Below are 26,396 nucleotides of genomic sequence, written 5' to 3'. Positions count from 1 at the left end.
ATGGAAGGGAAAACCAAGAGGCAGAGAAGCAGCCCCTAGACTCTGTTAGCCAATCCGGGTTGGAGCAGCCACCCACAGACGTCATCTTTTGTGTAAGAATTAAATGCCTTCATGATTTCAGTCACTTGTAGTTGAATATTCTGTAACTTACAGCTAAAAGCCTCCAGATACATCTGAGTTCACAGAACTTGCTATGCTCAAGAGCATGTATAACTAACACCTTCATCCTGGCTTAGCAAAAACAATTCCCCATCCCCCACTTGGCTATAAAGCCATGGTTCCTTACTAGCTTGTTAAGTACTGTTAAATACCCAAGAGTATTACAAAAGCAAAGTGTTTTGATTCTTCTGGTTTTCTAGTGCAGTTTGGCTAAGTGGGATATTAAAAATAAAATAATGTTTCAATAACTCATCTATAGAGAAGAGAATGTCAGTATTTCTAAACAACCATTTTATTTTATTAAAAAAATTTTTTAGAGACAAAGTCATGGTCTGTCACCCAGGCTGGAGTACAGTGGTACAATCATGGCTCACTGAAGCCTCAAACTCTTGGTCTCAAGTGATCCTACTGCATCAGCCTCCCAAGTAGCTAGGACTACAGGTGCATATCACCACCATGCGCAACTATTTTTTTATTTTTTTGTAGAGATGGGGGTCTTGCTATGTTACCCAGGCTGGTCTCAAACTCCTGATCTCAAGTGATCCTCTCGCCTCAACCTCCCAAAAGTTCTAGGATTATAGGCATCAGCCACTATGCCCAGCCTAAATAGCTATTTTAAGGTTTTCTTCTTTAAAATGTTTTTTAAACTTTCTGGTTCAGAATTTGAGTTCTTAATTGGATCAGACTTTGAGAATTATTGGAAACCTACCATAAACAGTTACTCTTGCCTGAGGCAGTAACTTTTTTTTTCTGTAAAAGCTCACCTGTATTATTAAAACCCAAAATATTCCTCATCCTTTATGGCTTGTCCTTTGTTAACCTTATTCATCTATCACTTCAGCACTTTACCCATATTTATCACTGGAGGCTTAAATTTGTTGATATTTTTTCACACTTTTTGTCCTTTCCAGTTCATTCATATCTTTACACCTTGTGTCCCTGAAAATGTGGGAATATGGCCAGACCTCATCGTGGGGACTGCTAAGTCAGTTTCACAGATGACAACAAGGTGAAGAGTTACAGAATCAACTATCAAATGTACGTCTTTAGTTTATCAGGTTTTCTGTTTTCATATCTTTTCCTGAGAGTACAATTAAGGCATTTATATTAAAATCAGTTCCAGAAATCCCCTGATAGTAACAAGCAAAAACAATAATAAAATAGCACTTATTCGGAGCCTAAAGTAAACCATTCAACAAGCCCAAATGAAAGAAGCATAACTTTTTTTTTCATTCGGGGTTTTAGCTTCTAAGGTGATCCAGGCAGATTTAGTTACTGGCAGTGGATACAGGTTATTTGCTTAACTAAATGAATTAGGGGCAGGGTGTGGGGAAGAAGGAGGAGGAGAAAGGAGGGTGATAAAAGAACACTGAACAAGTTAGGACAGAACTTTTACAGTGCAGATATGTAGGCTGATGAGCATTTCTGAAAGTGGCTTAACATATTTTCAAATTCCACATCAAGTACTGATTGCATTAAGCTACATGAATAATTTATCTCCTGCATCACTACAGCAAAAACTGATAGAGTAAAATTTATTAGATTTTTTTTTTTTTTTTTTTTTTGAGACAGGGTCTTGCTGTGTCACCCAGGCTGAAGTGCAGTGGCTCCATCAGAGCTCACTGCAGCCTCACCTCCTGGGTTCAAGCGATCCTCCTGTGTCAGCCTTCTGAGTAGCTGGGACTACTGGCGCATGCCACCATGCCTGAGTAATTTTCATATTTTTTGTAGAGTTGGAGTTTTGCCATGTGTCCCAGTCTGGTCTCAAACTCCTGGGCTCAAGCAAACTGTCTTCCCCAGTCTCCCACAGTGCTGGGATTACAGACATGAGTCACTGCACCCAGACCGTTCATTAGATTTAACAAGTATGCATGAGCCCAGGCCTGCACCAGGCAGTAAGGACTATTGACCTACTGAAACCCAGGCCTGTAGATCAGAGATTTAAAAGCTGTTTCAATTTTACTGGAGATTCTAATTCAGGGAGGGGATTGAGTGATGACATGGAGAGGCCATGTCATTGGAAGAAGAATTTATGAGTTGTATTTGCCAAGGGATGAGGGCACATCATGCATGCAGGGCCACATGGGGAAGCACCAGGCTAAGTCAGGAAGGAGAAGTGGTGAGAAGAAAGCCCAGGCCACAGCGTTTATTGTGGTTTCCTCGGGAAAAACAAGGCAGGGCAGGAGAAACAGTGTAGGATTGGCTATTTCAAATAATTTGGGCAGGCTCTGGGCTATAGGAGTGGTCTGTAGTTGTCTGGTACCTGGCCCTGGGTGATTTCGGGCAGAGGAAATATTGATTGGTGTGTAAGAGTGAGATAAAGAAGTGTTTGGGAGTATGGACTCAAATGATTGGTTAGAGGGTTTGTAATATGATTTTTGTGCATCTGGGAAAGCTGGATTGCAGAGGAAATAGAAATAATCATGGCCATTAATTTGGCCTTGTGACTAATGAATACCAAACAGACAAATACAGAATCTAAGAAAACACAAAACAAAAGTCCACATGATCAGAGCATCTCAGTGAAGATCAATCATCTTACATAAACACACAATTTAGAAAGTAGCCCATGCACCAGGCAGCACGTGGAAAAACAATTAGCCATATGGCTATTCCGTGTCTTCATTCTAACAATGTGTAGTAAAGCATTTGGTCTTGCCCAGAGGGTGATCTGCCCTTTGCCCTCAGCTTCTGGGATTAACCTCAGTCATAACTTATAAGAGTATCTTGGTTTAGGGGATGGGATAACCACACTGGATCCTAGGGTACATACCGGCCATGCCAGAAAGACCCAGCAGTGTGATTTAGGGTGAGAATTTGGGTCATGTAGTGTCAGTTGACTTTCAGAATGAGATCAGCCATGTGGGCAATCAATAAACCCATCAGGCCTACAGAATGAAGCTCCAATAAAAACCCTGGACACTGAAATTTGCTTGCACCTCTTTGGTTGACAGTACCCAAGGTGTATCCTCACACATAGATGCCAGGAAGGTAATGTGTTCTAACTCCACAGGAGAGGACAATGGAAGCTTCATGTTTGGTAAGCCTCCCAGACTGCCCTGTGTGTCTCTTTCCTTGGCTAATTCTAATCTGTGTCTTTTCTCTGTAATAAATCAAAACCATGAGTATAATAGCTTTCAATAAATTCAGCGGGTCCTCCTAGTGAATTATCCAATCTGAGAGTAGTTTGGGGAATCCCCCAAAGATGAGGTTGGTGTCAAAAATGAAAGCAGGGTTAGGAATTGTGACCTCAGCCTTTGCAGTTTGGCTGACTCTGGGCTTTATTTTTTAAAAATAAAACCAAAAAGAAAGATATTAGGTAAAAAATGGACGGTTTTCCTCCCTTCCCTGGCTTTCTCCAGAGGATTTCTCTGTTAACTGTTTCTTTCTGGTTTATCTTTCCAGACATTTTCTGTATAAATATAAACATGTATACACAGTCTATTTTTAAATCATAAATGAGATTGTGCTCCATAGCTTTCCCTGAAACTTCCTTTTATCACTTCCATGTCATGAGTATTTTTTGTGTCAGCACATCTGGACCTATTCCTGAGCTTTTTGATGGCTGAGTGATATTTGTTTGTAAGGCTGAACTATCCTAAGACAGGAACCAAGTCTAAGGGATCTTGAGAGATCATGTGACTTCATGTGCATAGAGCTCCTAGAACAGTGCTGGCACAGAATAAGCAGGCACCACGTGTTTGTTCTCATTTATTTGTTTATGTAGCCAGCCCTCTCTTGTGTACATTGAGATTTCTAATTTTTCCATTATTCCCAAAATGCTGCAGTGAATATGCTTGAGCTTCTACATATACTTTCACATTTAGGATAAATTCCTGGGAATGGAATTGCTGGATCAAAGGGTATGCATTGCTGGGTGGTGTCAAATTGCTGTCTGAAACAGTTGTACCATGGCCGGGCACAGTGGCTTATGCCTGTAATCCCAGCACTTTGGGAGGCCAATACAGGCAGATCACTTGGGGTCAGGAGTTAGAGATCAGCCTGGCCAACATGGCAAAATCCCATCTCTACTAAAAACACAGAAATTAGTCGGGCATGGTTGTGTGCACCTGTAGTCCCAACTACTTGGGAAGCTGAGGCAGGAGAATTGCTTGAACCCGGGAGGCAGAGGTTGCAATGAGCCAAGATCATGCCACTGCACTCCATCCTGGGAGCCAGAGGGAGATTCTGTCTTAAAAATAAATAAATACATACTACATACATAAATCAAAATAAAATAAAATAAAATAAAATGGTTGTACCAGTTAACATTCCCACCTCACCCCATGGTGTGCTCGATTCCCAGACCCCCAACTACTGAGCATTATCAACCTTTTTAGTCTTTGCCAATCCAATTGATTTTTAACATTTCAATCTCCTTGTGGTTTTGTTTGCATTTCTTTACTGGTGAAGTTGGCTGTCTGTTTTATATATTTGTTCATTTACTTTATTGAACTTTTTCTTTTTCAGGCTGCTTGTTCGTGTGCTTTAATATTCTATTTGGTTAACACAGATTTCCCCATTCCATTGGAAACTGATATCTTGAGCGAGATTCAGGCAACATGAAAAGGTACCAGGATGCTTTCCCAGCCAGCATTTCCACACCATCATGACTTCCACTATGTTTTAAATTTCCTTAAAAAAAAAGCAAAGCAAAATGAAAAACAGTGAAGACTGGAAAGAGGGACTAATTTTCTCTGGTTGGTTGAGGAGCTTTTATTTGTTTGTTTCCTCCTCTCATCTAAATAGATATCCTTTATTTTAGCTGAGTCTCTCCATTGCTCCAGTGTGGAAACCAACCCACCAGGAACTGAGTTATTTTATTCTTTAACTTAAATCAATCTGATAAATAAATATCCTTTAATTTCTCAGCCCAGCATAGATGATGGTATATAACAGACTGGTAAACCACTTTTGTGTTTTGGTAAATTTTTTGCATTTTTTATAAGGCTGAATTACCTTACCAAAAGTAGTTTGTTTGACTTACATGTTGTTTTAAAGATATGTCTATTTTTTTATTTTTAGGTTTTTTTTCTTTTCAGAGATGAGGTCTTGCTGTGTTGCCTAGTTGGGGTCTTGCTGTGTTGGCTAGTCTCCATCTCCTGTGCTCAAGCAATCTTCCCACCTCAGTCTCCTGAGTAGCTGGGACTATAGGTGCGTGCCACTGTGCCCAGCTAAAGATGTATTCTTGATTTTCAAGTGCATTTCACATTTTGCAAAGAATATTTGCATAAACTCCTCAAGAATTTGGTTTCTTCAAAAACGAAATGGCCAGGCAAGGTGGCTCACACCTGTAATTCCAGCACTTTGGGAGGCCAAGGAGGGCGGATCAGGAGGTCAGGAGTTTGAGACTAGCCTGACCAACATGGTGAAACCCTGTCTCTACTAAAAATAACAAAAAAAATTGCCAGGCATGGTGGTTTGCACCTGTCATCCCAGCTGCTAGGGAGGCTGAGGTGGGAGGATCACTTGAGCCCGGGAGCAGAGGCTGCAGTGAGCCAAGATCATGCCACTGCACTCCAGCCTAGATAACAGAGAAAGACCCTGTCTCAAAAAAATAAACAAAAAACAAAAATGGAGAGAACCCAAGATGTGGTCCTGCCTTTCTTCAAACCTCCTTTTCTTCTAATATTGACCTCCTAATTGGGGGTCCTTGTTTGTCAACTGTACAGCCTCCTTTTTTCCTCCTCTCATTTCTCAGAACTTGTAACAGTTGGTATATGATTCATACATACTAGTTTATTTCACATAGTTTTATATATTCAGATCCATCTTTTCTCCCCTGTGAAGTTATAAAGCTCTTATAGATTAGGTGCTGTATTAGTTACATAGTGCTGCATAACAAATCACCCCAGATTTAACATCTTAAAACAACAATAACATTTATGATCTAGCAGTTTCTGCAAGCCAGAAGTCCATGGAAGCAGCTCATCTGTGCGCAGCGATCCAAGGGCTGGGCTGGAGCTGCAGACAGTATTCCTGAGGTAGCTCACTCTTGTGGCCACCAAACTGGAGCTATTCAGTTTCTCACCATGTGGACTGTTCAGTGGAGCTGCTTCCCAGAGCCACTCGAGAGCCCTCATGACATGGCATCTGGCTTTCTCTGGAGTGAGTGACTCAAGCAAGAGCAAGGCAAAAGCCATAGGTCTTTTATGGCCCAGGCTCAGGAGTCAAACACTGTCATTTCCAAAATATCCTATTGGGTATCTAGATCAGTTCTCCACAGGGTCATGAATACCAGGAAGCAGGAATCATTTGGGGCCATCTTAGAGGCTGGTTACCACAGGGACCCTGTCTTTTATTCCTTCTGTATGTTATGCCTTATAGATCAGATTCTGGCATAGCCATAATCAGCCCGAACTATGCAGAAATATCGTAATGAATCAAGAAGCAAATTCTGCCAGGCGCGGTGGCTCATGCTTGTAATCCCAGCACTTTGGGAGGCCGAGGTAGGTGGATCACCTGAGGTCGAGGGTTCAAGACCAGCCTGCCAACATGGAGAAACCCCATCTCTATTAAAAATACAAAAAGTTAGCCGGGCATGGTGGCACATGCCTGTAATCCCAGCTACTCAGGAAGCTGAGTCAGGAGAATAACTTGAACCCGGGAGGTGGAGGTTGCGGTGAGCAGAGATCAAGCAATTGCATTCCAGCCTGGGCAACAAGAGCGAAACTCAATCTCAAAAAAAAAAAAAAAAAAAATGAAGCAAATTCTTTTTATAACTCATGACTGTGAGTAAAAGGACCAGTCTTGGGTCAAGTTGCCTGGGAGACATCTCCAAGGGAGACACTAGCATGCAAGAAGTTTATTGTGGAAAAGAACCCTCTGGATCACCACCACTTGTTGGGGAGCAAAGGAACTAGCATTGGGATCAGGGAATTGTGGAGCAACAAAGCCCTCAGCCAATCCCAAGGGAAGCTCTGGAGCTAGGATGGCCCATCAACGTATTTACGCCATGAAAATTGGCAGTGCTACAAATCAGAGTTGTTGTTATTTTTAGACACAGGGTCTCGCTCTGTCACCCAGGCTAGAGTGCAGTGGCACTATCATATTAACAGATCACTGCAGCCTGAAACTCCTGGGCTCAAGCAATCCTCCCACCTCAGCCTCCTGAGTAGCTGAGACTACAAGTACAGGCCACTGCGCCTGACTCACCTACTTTTTCTAGAGACGGCTGTCTCACTATGTTAACCAGGCTGGTCTCAAACTTCTGGCCTCATGCCATCCTCGTACTTCGACCTCCCAAAGCACTGGGACCACGGGCATGAGCTGCTGCACCCAGTCAAATTAGGATTTTTGAAATCCCTGATTTAAACCTTGAGTTGGTTATTAATAATTTACCAGCACACTAGTGATCTTTTGAATCCCTTTTCCTGAGATCCTGAATGTAGTATCTTATCATGTTAAAATTTCTGAGAAGTCCCACAATAAGGAAATTTGTTTAACTTTGTGAAATAAACATTTCCCAAACATAGGACGTTGATATAAATTTTGGTGCACAGACCCAAGTGTCTAAGAAGCTATTTAATTTCTGATTCTGACTCCCCTTTCTTCCAGATTGATGGGGGAAAAAAACAACAACAAACAACCACCTGGTTCTCACTTGTTGATCCACTCAGGCACTGCTCAGATGCCCAGAATCCCTGTTCACAGGATCTGCCAGGTCTGAGGACTGAGCTCAGTTTCTGAGAGATGCTCAAGGGAAAGGGATCCTTGTCCTCTGGGTGGGGGTGCATGCTCCCCCCAGAGCCACTCGAGAGCCCTCATGACATGGCATCTGGCTTTCTCTGGAGAGGTGATTCAGCCTCTGCTATTTCCCACTGCCTCTCAGGCCTGTTTCACCCCTTCTGCCTGACTCCTGAAAGCATTTGCGTTTGCAAGCCCAGCCTAGGTGCACTTCCTGACCACCTGTCTCTGCCACCTCCCTGGTGCTCTGCTTGCAGGCTGGGCCTGGGGCTCTCCTGAGCCACAAACCCTGGCTCCCTCCCTCTCCCCTCTTCCTTCCCCGCCCCCTACTTCTCTTCCAGACTCCTGTTTCCCTGCTGCATTCCTCCTTCCCTTCCCTTTTCTCCTTTTCTTCCTGTCTCCCCTTCCCCTTTTCTTCTTTCCTCAAAAACCCTTTCCAGGCTGGAGTAAATCTCTCTCCCTTCATCCAGCCTTTGCTTGAGAGTCAGCTGAATTCTCCCAAGGACTTTGGCTTTGTTTCCCGTCTGATCCGCAGCCTCCAGAAGGTAATGAGCACTGGGCCCCGCCTGCTTCAATGGGGGAAGAACGGTATGGAATTGGGAGGGATGAGAAAAAGTTCCTATCTAAAACCCCCTTTCCCTCCACCACACTGATTTGACCTTGGGAGAGTTTTGTGGAGCACAGTTCAGGGAAACTCTATAAGTGCTTCCCATGGTCTCTTGCAAAACCAGCGGGTGCCAAGGAGGTGCCAGAGTGACCTCTGGGCTCACAATCTGTGACAGACAGTAAGACAGTCTGGAAATACTTTCATCTCAGCCCTTCAAGGGATTAGGTATGAAAGGAGAGGGAGGGTAGAGCCTGGGAATCCCAGCTGACCTGGAGTCACTGAGTCCCGGGGGGCCAAGGGCTGATGGGAGAGGAGTTGCTGTTCTTGGCGGCTGTTTGAAAACTTTCATACAAGATCGCATCATTCTTCATCCCATTCACTTGTGTTTCCACAGGTACTGCTTTCTGAGGGTCTGGGTGGCTCCTTGGAAAAGGGGTCTGGGTGGCTCCTTGGAAACGGAGTCTGGTCCCCACTGTGATAGTATTAAATACAAGTCTCTGAAAACGTCTTAAAATCCCTCCCAAAATTAATGCATTGATTTAGAAGTGCGACCAAAATGTGAAGACTTCACCAGTCTAAAATAAATTCGAAAGAAGTTAAATGAGCATGACTGAATAGCCAGCCATTTCTAAATTGTTCATTTCACATAGTGTAGCCTTTACTGTGGTGGCAACTATGATAACAGATCCTATGACTTAGATAAGATGAACAAATTACCAAGTGCTAATTGTTTCTGCTGGGTGTAGGTGAGGAGATAAATAGCTTGTAAATTAAACAGCAGTGCCTAAGGGTGCCATTCCCACACTCACACTGGCTGCTCCGTGCTCTCCAGCAAATAATTTCCTTTTATCTCATAATTAAACATTTTTACCTTTAAAAACCACAATCATTAGTGAACATGTTATCCTCCTAGTGCCAAATTTAAAAGAGGAGAAAGGAGATAAGAAGCAGTAATCTAATAAACTGAATGTCGATGTCATTTCATCCTTTTGCAAATCATCGAAATATAGGCTTTCTGTCTTCGGTGGTTTTTGGGCCATCTATGCAGCTTTTCCATAAGCAGCTCCTGCCCCAGTGCTGAAGTGTGGCAGTCGTCAAATCCAGAGCTTGTGTGGCCTGGAGGCTGTCAGTAAGTGCTCATGTGCCGCAGCTGTTCTCTGTTGTTTAGGATCTTGCCTCAGATTCACTTATAAATGGCATTTATAACATCAAACTTATTCAGTGCCCGTTAAGATGTTTTAGCTTTATCATGAATGCCAACTGTTCTTTTCCAGCTTCCCATCTCAAGGGAGGACCATGAGAGCTGAATACCACTACCACATTATTTTACTCCAAGTGCAGACATACAGTGCAATGCAGTGTAAAGAGCTGTTTTCTTTCCTTCCCTTTGTTTTCAGTCTCTGAACATCTGGTTAGAAGAGTGTTATCTGGATAATGTTTTTCACTCTGCTCTAGTTATGGTATGTCCATGTGTTAGAAATTCTAAAGACAAAAATGTGTCCATTCCTTCTTTGTTCATCCATCCATCCTTTCATCCATGCATTTATTTAATCGTTTATTCTTCTCATGTTTATGAAGTTCTTTTGGTTCAAACCCTGTGCAGGGCGCTAGATGAAAGGCAAATGTGCGTGGGGCACATTTCTTTCTGCTGAGCTCAGAGGGAGAGGCCAAAATTGTAAATACTGATTACAGTAGAAAGCACAGTGAAGAGGCCCCACCCAGCTTGGGCCAGGCAGGAAGATTCCAATGAGGCAATAATAAAACCAAGAGGAGCAGCAGAGAACAGTGGCTTGCAGCCCCCTGGCTGAGCTAGCTTCAGACGCAGATAAATAAGTGCCTGCCAAGTCTCGGGTATCAAGTACAGGTTTGGCCAAGGGTAGCCTGCAAAGATGAAGCCTTTGACCTGGGCTATCTCATTTTATTCTCCTGGTAACCTGTGATATAGGCTCTTCCCTAGCTACTCTGCAGTGGGGAATAAGAGAAACAGGGGAAGAAGTCCTGGCCGCCCCTGCCTATTGTGACTTTGATAAGGAATTACCCTCCCAGGGCTTCAATTCCCTAATATGTTAAATGGGGATCATAACAGTTTCTACCTCTCAGGTTTGTTGTGAAGATTACATGAATTTACACATGTGAAGCATTTAGAATAATGCATGAATTCAATAAATAGTAACTGTCATTATTAATCTTACTAATTAGGCTTAGTGAGCATAATTAAGTGACCCGAATTATCCAGCTGAAAAGAGGCAGAGCTAGGGGTCAAACCCCTTCCTTACCTACAGTATTGTGTGCAGCATACCATGGGACCACACAGGATGACCACTTAATTAAGACTGGATGCAACCAGGGAGGGCTTCCTGCAGGAGGTAGCATGTGAGCTGAGTTTGGAAGAAGGGCCTAGAGTTTGCCAGGGAAAGAAGTGGGAAAAGCATTTCAAGGAGACTAGCAGAACGTGTAAAGGCCTGGAGGCATGAGCAGGCCTGGTATATAGCAGGACCGTGGTATGGCCGGGGGTGGAGGAGTTAAGATTGGACCCTGAAGGCAAAGCAGATTCTTTGTTTTGTTTTTGTTGCTAGTAATTAGTATGTTTATTTGAAGAGTGGGAAAAAGTAAAAGAGAAACTTAAAAATACAGGTAATTTGTATTTACAATTTATTTACTGTTTTTCTTTAAGTGACTTGTTCTTTTTACTTAAATTTATTTATTGATTTTCATTTTTGTTTTTTAATAAATAGAGATGGGGCCTTGCTTTGTTGCCCAGGCTGATCTCCAACTCCTAGACTCAAGTGATCCTCCTGCTTCAGCCTCCCAAAGTGTTGGAATTACAGGTGCGAGCCACCACTCCTGGCATAAATTTATTTTTGAACTATATCACAACCATAAAATGGAAAACTATAGTGCCAGATATGATTGGGAATTCAGATTTTTTTCTGATTTAGAAAGGAGATATAGTGCATATGTCCTGCAGTAGTTAACACCCCCAGAAGCCAAAGAATCAATAAATATTTCTCAGAGAAATGTATGAATATTTACACCAAGTAGGATAGAGGTTATATATAGCTTGCCTCAAGGAGCTTTGGCCCCAGCATTACAAAAAAAGCTTTCATTTTTCAGAGATTTGTAGATTTTAGAATGTGGATGAGTAGTCTCACTTGCTGGAACTAGAAGGTAACAGAAAATATATTTGTTGCATACAAAGCATTGTTCTTAGAGTCCAGCTCAGCCTCCCAGCTGTGGCTACAGAGGTGCATCCTTGTTGAAAGGAGATTCACTGGCATCAGGGAGGTGTTCAAAGCTTCCACTAGCAATGTTAACAATGAGGAAACTGGGTGTTGGGTATTTAGGAACTGTATGTAATGTTCTTGCAATTTTTCTGTAAATCTTCAACTATTCTGAAATTTAAAGTTTATTTAAAAAAAAAAAAAAAAAAAAAGCTGACTCACACCAAACCAGACTTTCTCCATAATAGAATCACTGATATGGTTAGGCTTTGCATCCCCACCCAAATCTTATCTTGAATTGTAACCCCAGGTGTTGAGGGAGGGACCTGGTGGGAAGTGATTGGATCATGGGGGTGGTTTTCTCCATGCTGTTCTCGTGATAGTGAGGGACTTCTCATGGTATCTGTTGGTTTTATAAATGGCAGTCCCCCTGGGCTTTTTCTGTCTCTCCTGTCGCCTTGTGAAGAAGGTGCCTGCTTCTCCTTCCTCCATGATTGTAAGTTTCCTGAGGCCTCCCCAGCCATGTGAAACTGTGAGTCAATTAAACCTCTTTTCTTTATCAACTACGCAGTCTTGGGTAGTATCTTTATAGTAGTGTGAAATTGAACTAATACAATCACTTTCTCATTCAGTGACTCCATTCTTAATGCCCCCACCTCATCCCCACAAAATGATTCCATGGACCTCCCCTGACCCCAAGGTAGGCTCCCAGGCTTTGGGAAACCCTGGCTGGGCTGGGCTAGGCTATGCTGTCTCTGGACATCAAGCCGAAGGATAGGGCTTTTTCTGTGGCAATGAGATTTCATTAAAGGTGTTTAAGTGGGTTGGGGTTGCCTTTGAGAGTATTGTTTGTGGATTGGGGTGAGAAGTTTGGCCAGAGAGGAAAGAGACTGGGGAGCAGGAGGGAAAGGCTAGTGATCAGGCTGGCAGGCTGATGGCCAGGAAGGGACAGATGTGGGTGAACGGGAGGGTTCAGAGAGGCAGGAATGCAGATCCCCTGGAGGTGTATGCAGAAGAGTGTGTTAGGGGCTGGCTGGGGCAGGATGCTGGCTTTGTGAGGGGCCAAGGGCATCTCACGAAAATGTTCAGCAATGTTCTGGGTCGTTCCCTGAAAAGTAAAAAATATATTAAAAAAATTTTTTTTGAAAGAAAAGAAAATGTCCTGCAAGGGCCTGGAAGGGCGGGTTGCCCAGAGCAGCGTCAGAGACTCAGGCTTGACGCCATCCTTTCACAGATAGTAAGAGGCTCCTAGAGCTGGAGGACGTCTCCAGGAGACAGAAAAGGAACATTGCCCTCCCCCAGCCCCTCACAGCTTCAACCCCCTGCCCCAGCCACAGGGTAAACAACAACAAGGTTGGGACACAAGAGGGGTTAGAAGAGAAGACAAACGGGCCCTCATTCTACTCATTCTGGGTGGAACAGGAAGCTCGGCTCCTGGTTGTTAAGCTTGAAGGTGGCCGATTGGAATCTGATGGGGATGGACGGAGATCCTCCCTTACAGGACCCGATGCCCAGGGCTGCCTAAACAGGGAGTTGTTCTACCAAAGGCGCAGGAACCACTACAGAAAAAAAGTGAAAGATACACAGGGTAGACGTCCTCCAGAAAGCAAGGAAACTTGAGCATCCAGCACGCAGAGGACATCCACTCTGCCCGTGTGCCTATTTTTGCCCCCAAATCCTCACCTGCGCATCAGTATCTCACCTGAGCCGCCAACAGCCAAGATCCTGTGCCAAGCCAGTGCCATTCCGGGATTTAACTCAGCTGCTACAAGCCGGAAAGAAACTGGGGACTCCAGAACCAGTTCCTGAGCCTGCACGCCAGCCGGAGGGAAAGCGCCCAGCAGAGGCCGCGGGTTGCGCCCTGGGCGCGTCCCTCCGCTGCCCTTCGTGGGCGCGAGTGGCAGCCGGCTGCGGGCCTGGCGGGGAGCCGGTCAGCCTGACATCCCCAGCAGATGTCAGTCTGGGAACAGGAAGCAGCGTGTTTGGGGTTTCTAAAAATAAATAAATAAATAACCACAACCACAAGAACAGTCTTTTATTGCAAAGTAAAAAAATGCTTTAATGACTAGAGCATTTAGCACATCGGGGGTTTTCATTGTTTTCAATTATGTGCCATTCTGAAAGGAGAGCACAAATTCTGAGCCTGAATGGAGAATTGTGGGGCTTCGGATTTGTGCTGTTTTAAACATTTGCTTTACTACTTTAAGAAGAGAACTGTAAAATAGAAATAATGATATATTATTACAAGTAAATTACACTGTGGAGTAGCATTAATATTGCAGTTGAAACCTAGAATTTGAAATAAAGATGGAAATACTCATTTGTACATAGTTTTTGTTCTTAGAAAAATGATTTAGCATGAGTCAAGAAGCTTCCTTCTGCGTGTGCACATCCGGCGGGGGCTGAGGCTCCCTGGCCGGGGCACCCCAGGGCCGCTCTGCCAGGATCCCAGTGGTGAGCCCTGGGGTCCCCGCAGGGACCGGGAACCTGGAGTTCTCAGCACCAGGGCTGGCACAGGCTGGGGTCCTCCATGTGTCCCCCAGCAAGGGCTTGAAGCCAGGCCACTGTGATGCCCCCTCCTCTCTCTTATTTTCTGGCAATCTAGAAATGGAGAAAGGAACAGAGGAGACCCAGCAATGGCAGGGATTATAGGGGGACTGATGTGGGAGGAAGCAGCTCTTTCAAGAAGATCAGTCTAGATTAGTATGGGAATTGGACGTTTAAGGTTTCTCTCTCTCTCTGGTCATTTTTTTTCAGATTACAAAAGTAATATACATTTGCGGCAAAAAGAAAATTAATATATTACAGAAACATGTGATTTAGAAAGTGGTAGTCCCTGCAATCTAGTCTAGGGTGGTGGTAAGGGCGTTAGGTGCTTGTGGACAGAGGCTGCATAAGGAGATGGTGACAACAGGTGACAGAAGAGCTTTATTCTGCAATCAATACCTCCCTTCTCTCTTTATTTTTTTCTTTGTGTGCCTCTACCTGAAAAATATCACCCTTCTCAAAGGCAGGCCCTATTTTGTCAGGCCTAATCCCCTAGCCAGGCTTCTTCCTCCCCTTCTGGGAAGAAGGTGGTGAGAAAGGCCACAGAAAAATTTAGGGTCCATAGCTTCCTTCTATTTATCCATTCAAGTGTTGTTTTTTTAAACCAGTATAATACAGCTGAGCTCCACCTACTGCATTTTCTGAACCAAACATCAAAGCTTGTCATGGTCAGTACTAAGTGATCTTTGGAAATGCATTTTTTAGGGGCACCCTGTCATTCTAGACAAGGCCCTACACTGCTCACGTGGGGCCCAACCCATTTCCTAACCTGGCGCTGCCCACTTCGCCAAACGCCCCCAGTCCAGCCACCCTCCTGACACCTGAACTACCCACTACCTTTGCCTCTGAGGCCCCTCATTGCAGGTTAGGCTCCTCTTCCGTCACCTGTGCAGGCCACCAAGCTCATGATCCTAGACTCTGCCCGACAGCCCAGCCTCTATGAAGTCTTCTGGGGCAACTCCTCACTTCTTAACACCCAGTGCTTATCTTTTGTTAGTAAAGAGTAACTTGACTCGGATTTGTACCCCTTGCCCATTGTAAGGAATAACAATAAATAGCTAATGAATGAATAAATTGGTGATTTGAGAGGTGGTACAAGGAAAGGAATATGAGGGAAGTACTATTTATTTAGCACATTTAAGCAACCCTGCTGAGTAGGCATGATCTCTCTCACTTCACAACTGAGGAAACTGAGGGTCAGAGGGATTAATAACTTATCCAAAGTCACACAGCCAGGAAGGGGCAGAGCAAAGTTTAGAATCCAGGTCTGCTTTGACTCCCTATGGTTCGAATGTTTGTCTACTAAATTCATGTCGAAATGTGATTGCTAACGATGGGAACTAATGACTAATGCAGTTATAAAACGGCCAGTTTGGCCCCCTTTTGCCTTTTGCCCTTCTGCTGTCCGCCATGTGATGATGCAGCAAGAAGGTGCTCACTGGCTGGTGCCTCGAAGTTGGACTTCCCAGCCCCCAGAACTGTGAGCCAATAAGGTTCTGCTCATTACAAATCACTCAGTCTCAGGTATTCTGTTATAGCACAAACAGACTAAGACGTTGCCTTTTCACCTCTCAACATGGTGTGAGCACTGGCTCAGAGAATCCCCAACACGTACACTGGGCACCACCAAGAGACCATTTGTGGGTTCCCTGGAATCCCTAGGGCAGCCCAACACATACCAAGGGTCTTTCCCATAAATAATTGATTAAATTCCTAAAATTCCTAATATCCACTCCCACCTCCCACCTCAGCAACCTTTTATTTGGAAAACTTTAAACTTAGAAAAATGGAAAGAGCAGGACAATGAACGTGAGTATATCCTTCACATTTCCAAACATATATACACACTTGTATATGTATTTATACGTTAGAGGCTTTTTGTTTTGGTTTTGCTTTCCTCAACTATTTGAAAACAACTTGCAGATATTGTAAACTTGATGCATAAATATTTCAGCATGTTTCTCTTAGAAGAAAGTGATTCTCTTCCACAATCATAATACCATTATCACACCCAACAAATTTAACATATACTTAATAGTTCAATATGTAGTCTATATTCAAATTGGTTCAAAAATGTCTTTTATAGCTCTTTTTGTTTTTTGATCCTGAATCTTTTTTTTTTTTTTCTTTTTGAGACCGAGTTTTGCTCTTATCATCCAGGCTGGAGTGCAATGGCACAATCTTGGCTCAGTGCAACCTCTGCCTCCCTGGTTCAAGCAATTCTCCTGCTTCAGTCTCCCAAATAGCTGGGATTGCAGGCACCCACCACCACACCTAGCTTTTTTTTTTTATTTTTTAGTAGAGATGGGGTTTCACCATGTTGGCCAGGCTGGTCTTGAACTCCTGACCTCAGGTGATCCACCCGCCTCAGCCTCCCAAAGTGCTAGGATTACAGGTGTGAGCCACCACACCTGTCTGATCCTGAATCTTTTTAAGGATCACAAATCTCACTGATTTTTCATGTCTCTTTAGTCTTCTGTAACTTACAGCAACTATTTTATCTTTTTCATGATATTGACACTTTCTAAGAATTCAAACTGGTTCTCTCATAGAGTGTCCCACATTCTGGATTTGTCTGTTTGTTTCTTCCTTCCTTTTCCCCCAAGAATACCATATCTGTATCATGCATTGTGGTGTATCAGGAGGCACATAATGTCAATTTGTTCCATTACTGGTGATGTGGTTATACTTGATTACTTGGTGTGGGTGCCCTCTAAGATGGCCCCCATTGGTCCTTACCTCCTGGTGTCCACATCCTTGGGTTCCCCCTCCCCTTAGGTATGTGTTGGACTTAGTGACTTGCTTCTAAACAATAGAATAAGTGAGAAGTTATAGACTGTCACTTCTGAGATGAGGTTATAAAAACACTACGGTTTTCATTTTGGGAACTGTCACACGGCTTGTTCTAGGGGAAGCCAGCTGCCGTGCTGTCAAGAAGCCCTATGGAAGGGCCCCCAGGATCTTGAGGCGAATCTTCTGAGGTCTGCATTACAATCTACTACAATAACTTATTTTTGATGTCAGATTGTCCCAAATTTGGTTAGTGGAAGTTCCTCCAAGCTGATGTCAGTATCCTTTTGACATAACCCCATCAGTCTTTGAGCACTTCCTTACTTTGTGGCTCACTTCAGATTTTCCCTGCTTCAGGTCTGGAATCAGCCATTTCTCTAAGGTTTTTTTTTAGTGGAAAATGGCATTCAGAAACCAAGCTCTGGCCACTAGGTTTGCTCATTGCTACTGGGATATCATTGTTTATAAACCCTTTCGGTGGACAGAGCTAAGAAATGCATACTTTTAGAAAGCTAGTATTTTTTTTTTAATTTCTTCCAATTAAAACCCAGCTCCACAGGATTCCTCCTCATCTCCCCAATCCATATTTGTATCTTTGCTTCCTCCACAATGGGAACTCTGACTTCCAACACCATCAATACATTCATTTATTTAGTTTATTTTAACACACCTAGTAGCAAAAAGGAAACATCAATATATTTAATCATTTGCTCTATTCTACAATACACCCCAAATACTTTCAGAATGACTGCTCCAATACCACTTCCTCTTTTTTTTTTTTTGAGACGGAGTTTCACTCTTGTTGCCCAGGCTGGAGTGCAATTGCACAATCTCAGCCCACCGCAACCTCCTTCTCCTGGGTTCAAGTGATTCTTCTACCTCAGCCTCCCGAGTAGCTTTGATTACAGGCATGCGCCACAATGTCCAGCTAATTTTGTATTTTTAGTAGAGATGGGGTTTCTCCATGTTGGTCAGGCTGGTCTTGAACCCCCAACCTCAGGTGATCCACCCACCTCAGCCTCCCAAAGTGCTGGGATTTCAGGTGTGAGCCACGGCGCCCGGCCTACCATTTCCTTTTCAAAATAAATTGGTGTTTATTTCTGTCTACCTTCTTTTCATGGTGCTTAAAAGCCTGTGGATAAACAGCTTAAGCCCATTCAGTGGTTGCTCCTACACGTTTAGTGGCTGAGCAGTGGGAGCTACAGACTAGTCTTCCGTGGCAAGCAGAGCGCTCCAGTCTTCGGTAGGGAGCTGCTGAATAGGCACAGAGGGCACCTGCCACCTTTAGACCAGTCTGCACCCTCAGGCTGAGTAGCAGTGGACTCAGGAGCTGCAGCAGTCCATTCATCCTGAAATTCCTCTTGGTCACAGCCTTTCCAGCAGCAGCCTGCTCTTCTTTACAATCTCTTCAGGATCCTTGTGGAAGCAGAGATCAGGCATGACCTCCCATTCACAGATGGTGCCAGGCATGTACAAGACTTTCCAGGCCAGCATCTACCACATCAAACCCCCTGAGTGAGCTCCCTTGTTGTTGCACGGGATGACAACGTCCACATAGCGCAGAGGAGAATCTGTGTGACACAGAGCAATGGTAGGTAGGTTAATGTAAGATGCCTCTGTGAGGGGCTGGTGGTCAGCCCTGGGATCAGTAACCACCAGAAGCTGTGGCTCCCGGAAGGCTGCTGAGATCTGGTTAGAGAATGTTCTAGGAGTAAAGCGGCCAGCAATAAGAGTGGCTCCAGTGACAGCAGCAAACAACGGTGTGGCTTTCTGGTCAGTTTTCCTGGAGGATATGACACTGACATCAGCAGGGTTTTCAATGGCAACAATGGCACGAGCTGCCAGCAGAAACTTCTCCCAGGTCTTCTTCTGATTTAGGATGTAGATGCCATCACTTTTCATTTTATAGATGTACTGTTCCATTTGGAAGTAAAAATTAGTGTCACCTAAGTGGGTTCCTGCTGCAAGGAACTTGAGGACATCCTCCTCCTTCATTGGCAGGACATCAAGGACTCTGGACATTGTGAACGTCTCCCTTTAAATTAAGACAGGAATCCAGAACAAGCCAGAATGGACCCCTCTCTGGGTAGTGCAGAAGCCCATTTCCAACATTAGGCCTAAGAAAAGTTCAAGACTTCTTTGTAGTACTATTTGTTCTTAGAATACATCGGTTAAGGGTAGATAGTCAGAATACTGTATTCACAGGTCATTTCAACCTTTTTTTTTCTGTATGGTTCTATTATTAATTTTAGATGCAGTTAAGTTCATTTGTTTATATTTGCATTTAATTTTAAGCTTTTCTTTTTGACAAATCTCAAAATTTTAAAAATTTTAGATATGGGCCAGGCGTGGTGGCTCACACCTGTATTCCCAGCACTTTGGGAGGCTGAGGTGGGTGGATCACCTGAGGTCAAGAGTTCGAGACAAGCTTGGCCAACATGGCAAAACCCCATCTCTACTAAAAATACAAAAATTAGCCAGGTATGGTGGCACACGCCTGTAATCCCAGCTACTCAGGAGGCTGAGACAGGAGAATCACTTGAACCCGGGAGTTGGAGGTTGCAGTGAGCTGAGATCATGCCACTGCACTCCAGCCTGGGTGACAGAGTGAGACTCCATTAAAAAAAAAAAATGTAAAACTTTTACAAGGTTCAAAAGTCAAAACTATATATATGTATATATAAAATTATATATGTAGTTATATACAACTATATATCAAAAACTATACTCAGAATTTGATATGGTTTGGCTGTGTCCTCACCCAAATCTCATCTCAAACTGTAGTTCCCATAATCCCTGTGAGTTGTAGGAGGGACCTGATGGGAGGTAATTGAATCATGGCGGTGGTTACCCCCATGCTGCTGTTCTCGTGATAGTGAGTGAGTTCTCATGAGACTGATGGTTTTATAAGGGGCTTTTCCCCCTTTTGCTTGGCACTTCTTCCTGCCACCATGTGAAGAAGGACATGTTTTCTTCCCCTCCCACCATGATTGTAAGTTTCCTGAGGCATCCCCAGCCATGCTGAATTATGAATCAATTAACCCTCTTTCCTTTACAAATTACTTAGTCTCGGGTATGTCTTTATTAGCAGCATGAGAACAGACTAATACGAAAGGGTAAACTCACATCCTTATTACTTCCGCTCCATTCCTGCCAATCTCCAATGGCAACTGCTTGGTTTTGGTTTATTCTTCCTGTGTCTCTCTTTCTTATACAAAAAAAGTAGCATAACATATCCATTATTTAGTACTTTAATTTTTTTCACTTACTATATCCTGGAAATTACTACATGTTAATTCAGAGAAATATTCCTCAACACTTTTCACCTGTGTAGTACTCCATTGTGTGAATGCATCACAGTTTATTCAATTACTATCCTAGTTGAATGAAATTGTTTCTAATATTTTGCTATTTAAGTAATGTCTCCGTGAACAACCTTATAAATACGTTGTTTTATATTTGTAGAAGTGTACTTTCAGGATAAATTCCTGGAGTTAGTATTACTGAGTCAAAGGGTAAATTGCATATATAGTTTTGCTAGATATTTCCAAATTCCCTCCACAGGGTGTATCATTTTGCATTCCCACCAATGATTATGAGAATCATTACAGCCTTGCCAATGGAATGCATGGTCAAACTTCTGAAATTCTGACAATTTTATAAAGATTGGTATCTCAATGTAGTTCTAATATATATTTATAACATAATGAGTGAAGTTGAACATCTTTCTGTATTTTAAGGTCCATCTACATATTTTTGTATCTGTGTGTGTGAACTGTTTGTTCACGCCTTTTGCCTAATTTTCTATCAAGTTTTGGCCTTTTCCCCTCAATATTTGAATGTTCATTATATTCCTAATATTACAGATTAACCTGTTTCTGTGAAAATGTTGCAAATACTTCTCACAATGTGCCAATTTTCTTGCCATGCAGCAGGTTTTTTTAAAGTTGTTGAATTTATTAATACTTTATTTTATTCCATTGGAGTAGTTTATTTTTCATTAGAAAAGCATTCATTTTGGTGTCAGGCTGAGCTTGGACTGGGTTTCCATGCCTCTCTTAAAATTTTTATTTGAAAAAAAGCCTACTTTTTTTTTTTATTTTATTTTTTGAGACAAGGTCTTCCACTGTGGCCCAGGCTGGAGTGCAGTGGTGTGATCTTGGCTCACTGCAGCCTCGATCTCCTGGCTCAAATGATTCTCCTGCCTCAGCCTTCAGAGTAGCTGAGACTACAGGGGTGCAGTGCTGCACCTGGCTAATTTTTAATTATTTTATTTTACTTTTTGTGGAGACAGGGTCTCAATATTTTGCCCAAGCGGGTCTCAAACTCCTGGACTCAAAGGATCCTCCTGCCTGTCCTTCCAAAGTGCTGGGATCGCACGTGGGAGCCACTGTGCCCAGCTCCATGCCCCTCGATATCTTAAGTGTCTTCCTTTTTGTGAGGCACAGCATTGAGGCCTCTTTTCCTGTCTGCCAAGAAGGCAAAGAGGGCAGTGGGCCCGGTCAGTTTAATTATTTTTTATCTGTTTCCCTCCGCTTGATCCCAGGAGCCCAGGTTGGGGACAGTCACTTAGCTCTAATGGGGTAGGACAGATGCCACATGGAGGTGAAGATTGCACACACATCCCCTTTCCCCCCCAACTCCTGTGTCAGCTGGAGGAGCAAGCACCCAGAGGCCCTTTGGTTTGCATCTGGGATTTGAATCATAGACAGACTTCCCACACCCAGGGTATAAAGAAGTCCACCGATGTGTCTTCTAATACTTGTTTGTGTTCATTTTTTACGTTTGAATTTCTGATCCATTTGAGATTATCTTGCTGCATGGTGAGGGGTATGGGTCCAGTTTTCTAACAGGCAAGGTGGCCTATGAAGTGGGGGTGGGGTAGCAGGGGGAGAAGGAGCCACGATCTTGATGGTCTGGGCCACTAGGTGGCGATCTTCCAGGTTTCTCCTCCTTCAGGACGATAGGAGAAAATGGTGCATGTTTTCAGAAGAAAAAGGAAATGAGTCATTAGGTTTAATTGGCCAAGAGGAAGCCCTAGTAAAAAGTTCCCCTCTGTCTACGCAACCTTGATTTCTGAAGGCAGGCCCTGTGCTTCTTTCCCTGTGTTAGAAAACATCATTTCCTCTGTGTCTCTGTTTCCCACCAGGAGGCTGATGTGGGCCAAGTGTGCGTGCACAAAGACTGCCTTTGCCGTGAGCGCCCCCGGGTCCTGCGTAAGGCCATGGAGAGACTTCAAAGACAGGTCAAGACGGCATTGCCCTGCCGTGTGCCTCTTGGGGAGCCTGGGCCTCGGAGTGACAAGACCTTGGTTCCTGTCCCAGTGCTGCTGCCACCCGGCCCTGTCATTGCAGGCATGCCACCTAGCCCTCTCTTCCTCAGTGTCCTCATCTATAAAATGGGACAATGTCTTCCCTAACCATGTGCCAAGGATTTCAATGGGATAAAATGATATATGTGTGCTGCAAAGTAAAAACACTGTGTAAATATGTTTTTACCATTATTATGGTTATATTTTATATGTGGATGCATCTCTATGGAAGATCTATTCTTTTTCTTTTTTTTTTTTTTTTTTCCGAGACGGAGCCTCACTCTGTCGCCCAGGCTGGAGTGCAATGGCATGATCTCGGCTCACTGCAACCCCCACCTCCTGGGTTCAAGCGATTCTCCAGCCTCAGCCTCCTCAGTAGCTGGGATTACAGGCGCATGCCACCACGCCTGGCTAATTTTTATATTTTTAGTAGAAACGGGATTTCACCATGTTGGTTAGGCTGGTCTCAACCTCCTGACCTCGTGATCCACCCACCTCAGCATCCCAAAGTGCTGTGATTACAGGCGTGAGCCACCACACCCGGCCGATCTATTCTATATCTTACAATAATTTGTATTTATAGGCTGTATTAATAGGTTGATTTGTTGTTTATAAGGTGTTTTTTTTTTTTTTTTCACACATCCTCTCTTCTGTGAAAGGGACACAGCCTTAATGAGAAAATGGACTGGTTTGGAAAGAACTGCCAAAGTAGCGACCTTAGGGGAGGGTCTACAATGTGTCTCTGAGGTTGTGTACAGAATTATGTGTGTGTGTAATATTTCCCAGCTTGTATCAGATTGCTATAGGAGTTCATAGCTCAAAGGTGGTTAAGAACCACATTCTTGAAAAAGGAAGCCAGACTGGCCTCAGGACCCCCTCCCCATTTGGCTTCTGGGAGGACTGAACTGGTTCCAGTCCTTTCTTAAGTCCTACATGGGGTCTTAAGGCTACTGATCTCCCTCCTTGCTGTAGCTGGTCTGGAGAGAAAGAGAAAAGAGAAACGGGAAGGGCTTGTAGTGTCTAGAAACCAGAGGTGAAACTCTAAGTTAGTAAGGCTTCAACAGCAGCTCTGCAGGAGGTCAGAAAACAATTTAGTCTTGCAAAATTATTTTTGTCATGCCACAGTGGTCCTCTTTCTGTTCCTCAAATGTGCCAAGGTTGATACTACCTTGGGGCATTTTGCAGAGGCTCTTTTATTTACCTAGAATATTGTTGCCCTGGTTTCTCCTGGACTGGCCCCTTCTTTTTATCCAGCTCCAATGTCATTTTCTCTGAAAAGTCCTCCCTGATCACACAATTCCCCCGGCCCAAATTATTTTCCAAGAGCATCTGTCACCATGGGAAATCATCTTTTTTATTTGTTTACTTTGTTGCCTGCATTGCCTGCCTTTCACCCAACAGAATTAAAACTCCCTTTGGGTAGTAGCTACATGTCATTTCTAGAGTCTACGGCAGTATCTGACACAAAGTAAGCACTCAGTACACTCCTATGGGATGGACACGTGTATCATGAAAGGAGCTGAGTTCTTGTTAGAAGGTGCTGCATGGCATCTGTGACTCGTCTTTCCCTTGGTGCCAACTCTATGTCACCAAATCTCCAATCTTCAGTGGGTTCTACTTCTGAAGAATGTCTTATACCTATCCCTCTGTCCCCTCCTATTTCCCACATTCCCAGAGCCACTGCTCTGATACCTGGGTAGTGACAGCCCTGTACATTTCTCCCTGCTGTCCACTCTTCCTAAAAGGCGAGTGGCCCTGCTGCCGCTCTACTTCACCCCTTGCTTCCATTCACGCCCCACTCCTGGGACAGCCAATCCCTCTTGGTATTCTCCTGCCATTCTTGGACTGAATCAAAGCATCTTCCCCGCAGTACCCCAAGGCCCTGCCTTCCAGCTGGCAGACCTTGCTCTTCTCAGTAGCAGAGCCCAGCATGGTAGGGGAGGGAGTTCCTTAGGAATCTCTTAAGAAGACTTGAGGTCCACTGTGGGTTCATGAGGCTCCTGAAGGCAGTAGTGGGTGGGAAGAGGGGTTGGGCAATAGCCAGAGGGAGCTTTCTGAAGATGGCTCAGGAGGAAGTGGAAAAGGGCCCCGCACAGGCAGATCTGGGGTCCCAGACAGCTCACGGGGAGCGTTGAGTAAAGGATTCTGGGGCTGCCCCGATACAAAGCTGTCAAGGCTTTGGAAGAGCTGGAGTGGAGATGCTCGCAGGCAGTGAGGTAACCCTACACCTTCCTGCCTGTTATGCAGCCATATGCCTGTCCAAGGGTGAGCTGGTGGGCTGTGTAGGAAATTGAGAGGGGATCAAGCAAACCCAGGGAGACAGGACATCTGGCACTGCTGAGGGAACTGCCCACAGCAAATGTGGCCCTTCTCTTCCCATCAAAGGCTGTTGCCAGGTGTAGGTGGGCAGGGGCTGGCAATGGCTTGTACCTTGTATATTAGAAATTTATTGTTGTCTGTTCAGGTAACAATGTTTAGAGACCTTTCTTATGAAAGGTGCTATGTTTCCTGTGAGTCATCAAGACTATTTATTTATTTTTAATACCAAATGTCTAAATTCATCTACCCTCTAGGGATCATTTCATCTTGTACTGTGTGCTATCTCAGCAGAAAAAATGCTTTCCCCAAATGTGTCAGTTCTATTTTTAAAAAGGTTCAGTGACCTATTTCTATAATTCTCACAGACACTGGAAGAACAGCAGAGACTATTTAGGCTCTGCTCTGTCACCAAAAAGTTACTCTGGCTTCCAGGTATTGCCTAGAGAGATGCCATCTTGCTTTGCAATGGAGAAGCATAAATAAGAGGAGTACACCTGTCCCCCCTCATGGAGGGAATTCACCCCAAGACTCTCAGTGTTTGCCTGAAACTACAGATAGACTGAACCCTACATAGACTACGTTTTTTCCTGTATATACATACTTATGATAAAGCTTAATTAATAAGTTAGACACAGTAAGAGATTAGCAACAATAACTAATAATAAGATAGAACAATTAAGTAAAGTAAGAGTTACTGGAACACAGGCATAGTGATACTGCCAAGGGGGCTACAGAGCAACCACGGGCAAGGAGCGTCTATGGCGCCAAGATGCTGGACAAAGGGGTGAGTCACATCCAGGCGGGACAGAGTGGGGCAGTGTGGGATTTAATCATGCTACCCAGAACAGTATGCAACTGAAAACTTAGGAACTGTTTATTTCTGGTGTTTCCATTTAATATTTTCAGACCAAGGCTGATCATGGGTAACTGAAACTATGGAAAGTGGAACTCTGGTTGGGGGGACTGCTACATTGTCAGGATGAGATCATGAGAGCAAAAAACATACACACATAGACACACATACGACATGCTTCTCCAGTTTCAAACAATGTCATGATGACTACACTTCTCCTTTAGCCAAACTCGACATTGGGAAATAGCTTAAGAATCAACTGTTTCCTAGACAAAGAACTTAAAAAGACAATTTACAAAAGAGAAACTACAGCTCATCAACTAAGATGTGGCAAGCGGTTAGCTCCGCTAGTAATCCAGGAAATGAAAATTAGAACAGAGCCACTTTCCAAAACTAGCCTGTGGTGGGAGAAGTCAGAACAACGATGACCCTTGGGTGGAGTGAAGGGGGAACGGGGCCACAATAGTGGCCTCTAGGCTTCTGGTAAGGTTCTGTTTCTTGATCTGGGTGCTGATTACTCAGGGGTGTTCACTTTGTAAAAATTCACTCGTGATTTGTGTACTTTTCTGAACGCATGATAAACTTCACTACAAAGTTTACATTAAAAAATCAAGCTAAGCTCACTTTTTACTTATTAAATTAGCAAAAACAATTTTTTTTTAGTAATACTAGCCAGTGCGGTTTAAGCCATCGCAAAGCTAACATTTTTATGTATTGCTAATCACAGTATACATGAATATAGTGACCTTTGGGGAGTAATTTGGCAGTATGAATGTAAAACTCTGAGAAGTGTTCATACTTGTTAATTCTATAACTTCACTTCTGAGACTCTGTCTTAAAGAAATAACCCTAAATGCCAAAAAATGGTTTATGTGCACATATGCATTACAATATCATTTATAA

General features: G+C 43.7%; 1 pseudogene; it reads right to left on the bottom strand.

Annotated features, from left to right (window-relative positions):
- Window positions 1–18,123: 18,123 nt before the first annotated feature.
- On the bottom strand, window positions 18,124–19,096 carry LOC129058035 (small ribosomal subunit protein uS2-like; annotated as a pseudogene).
- Window positions 19,097–26,396: the final 7,300 nt, after the last annotated feature.

Source organism: Pongo abelii, chromosome 11 (assembly GCF_028885655.2).
Source record: "Pongo abelii isolate AG06213 chromosome 11, NHGRI_mPonAbe1-v2.0_pri, whole genome shotgun sequence".
Taxonomy (NCBI): domain Eukaryota; kingdom Metazoa; phylum Chordata; class Mammalia; order Primates; family Hominidae; genus Pongo; species Pongo abelii.
The sequence above is the reverse complement of the archived record's forward strand: the minus strand, read 5'-3'. Positions and strand labels throughout refer to the sequence as shown.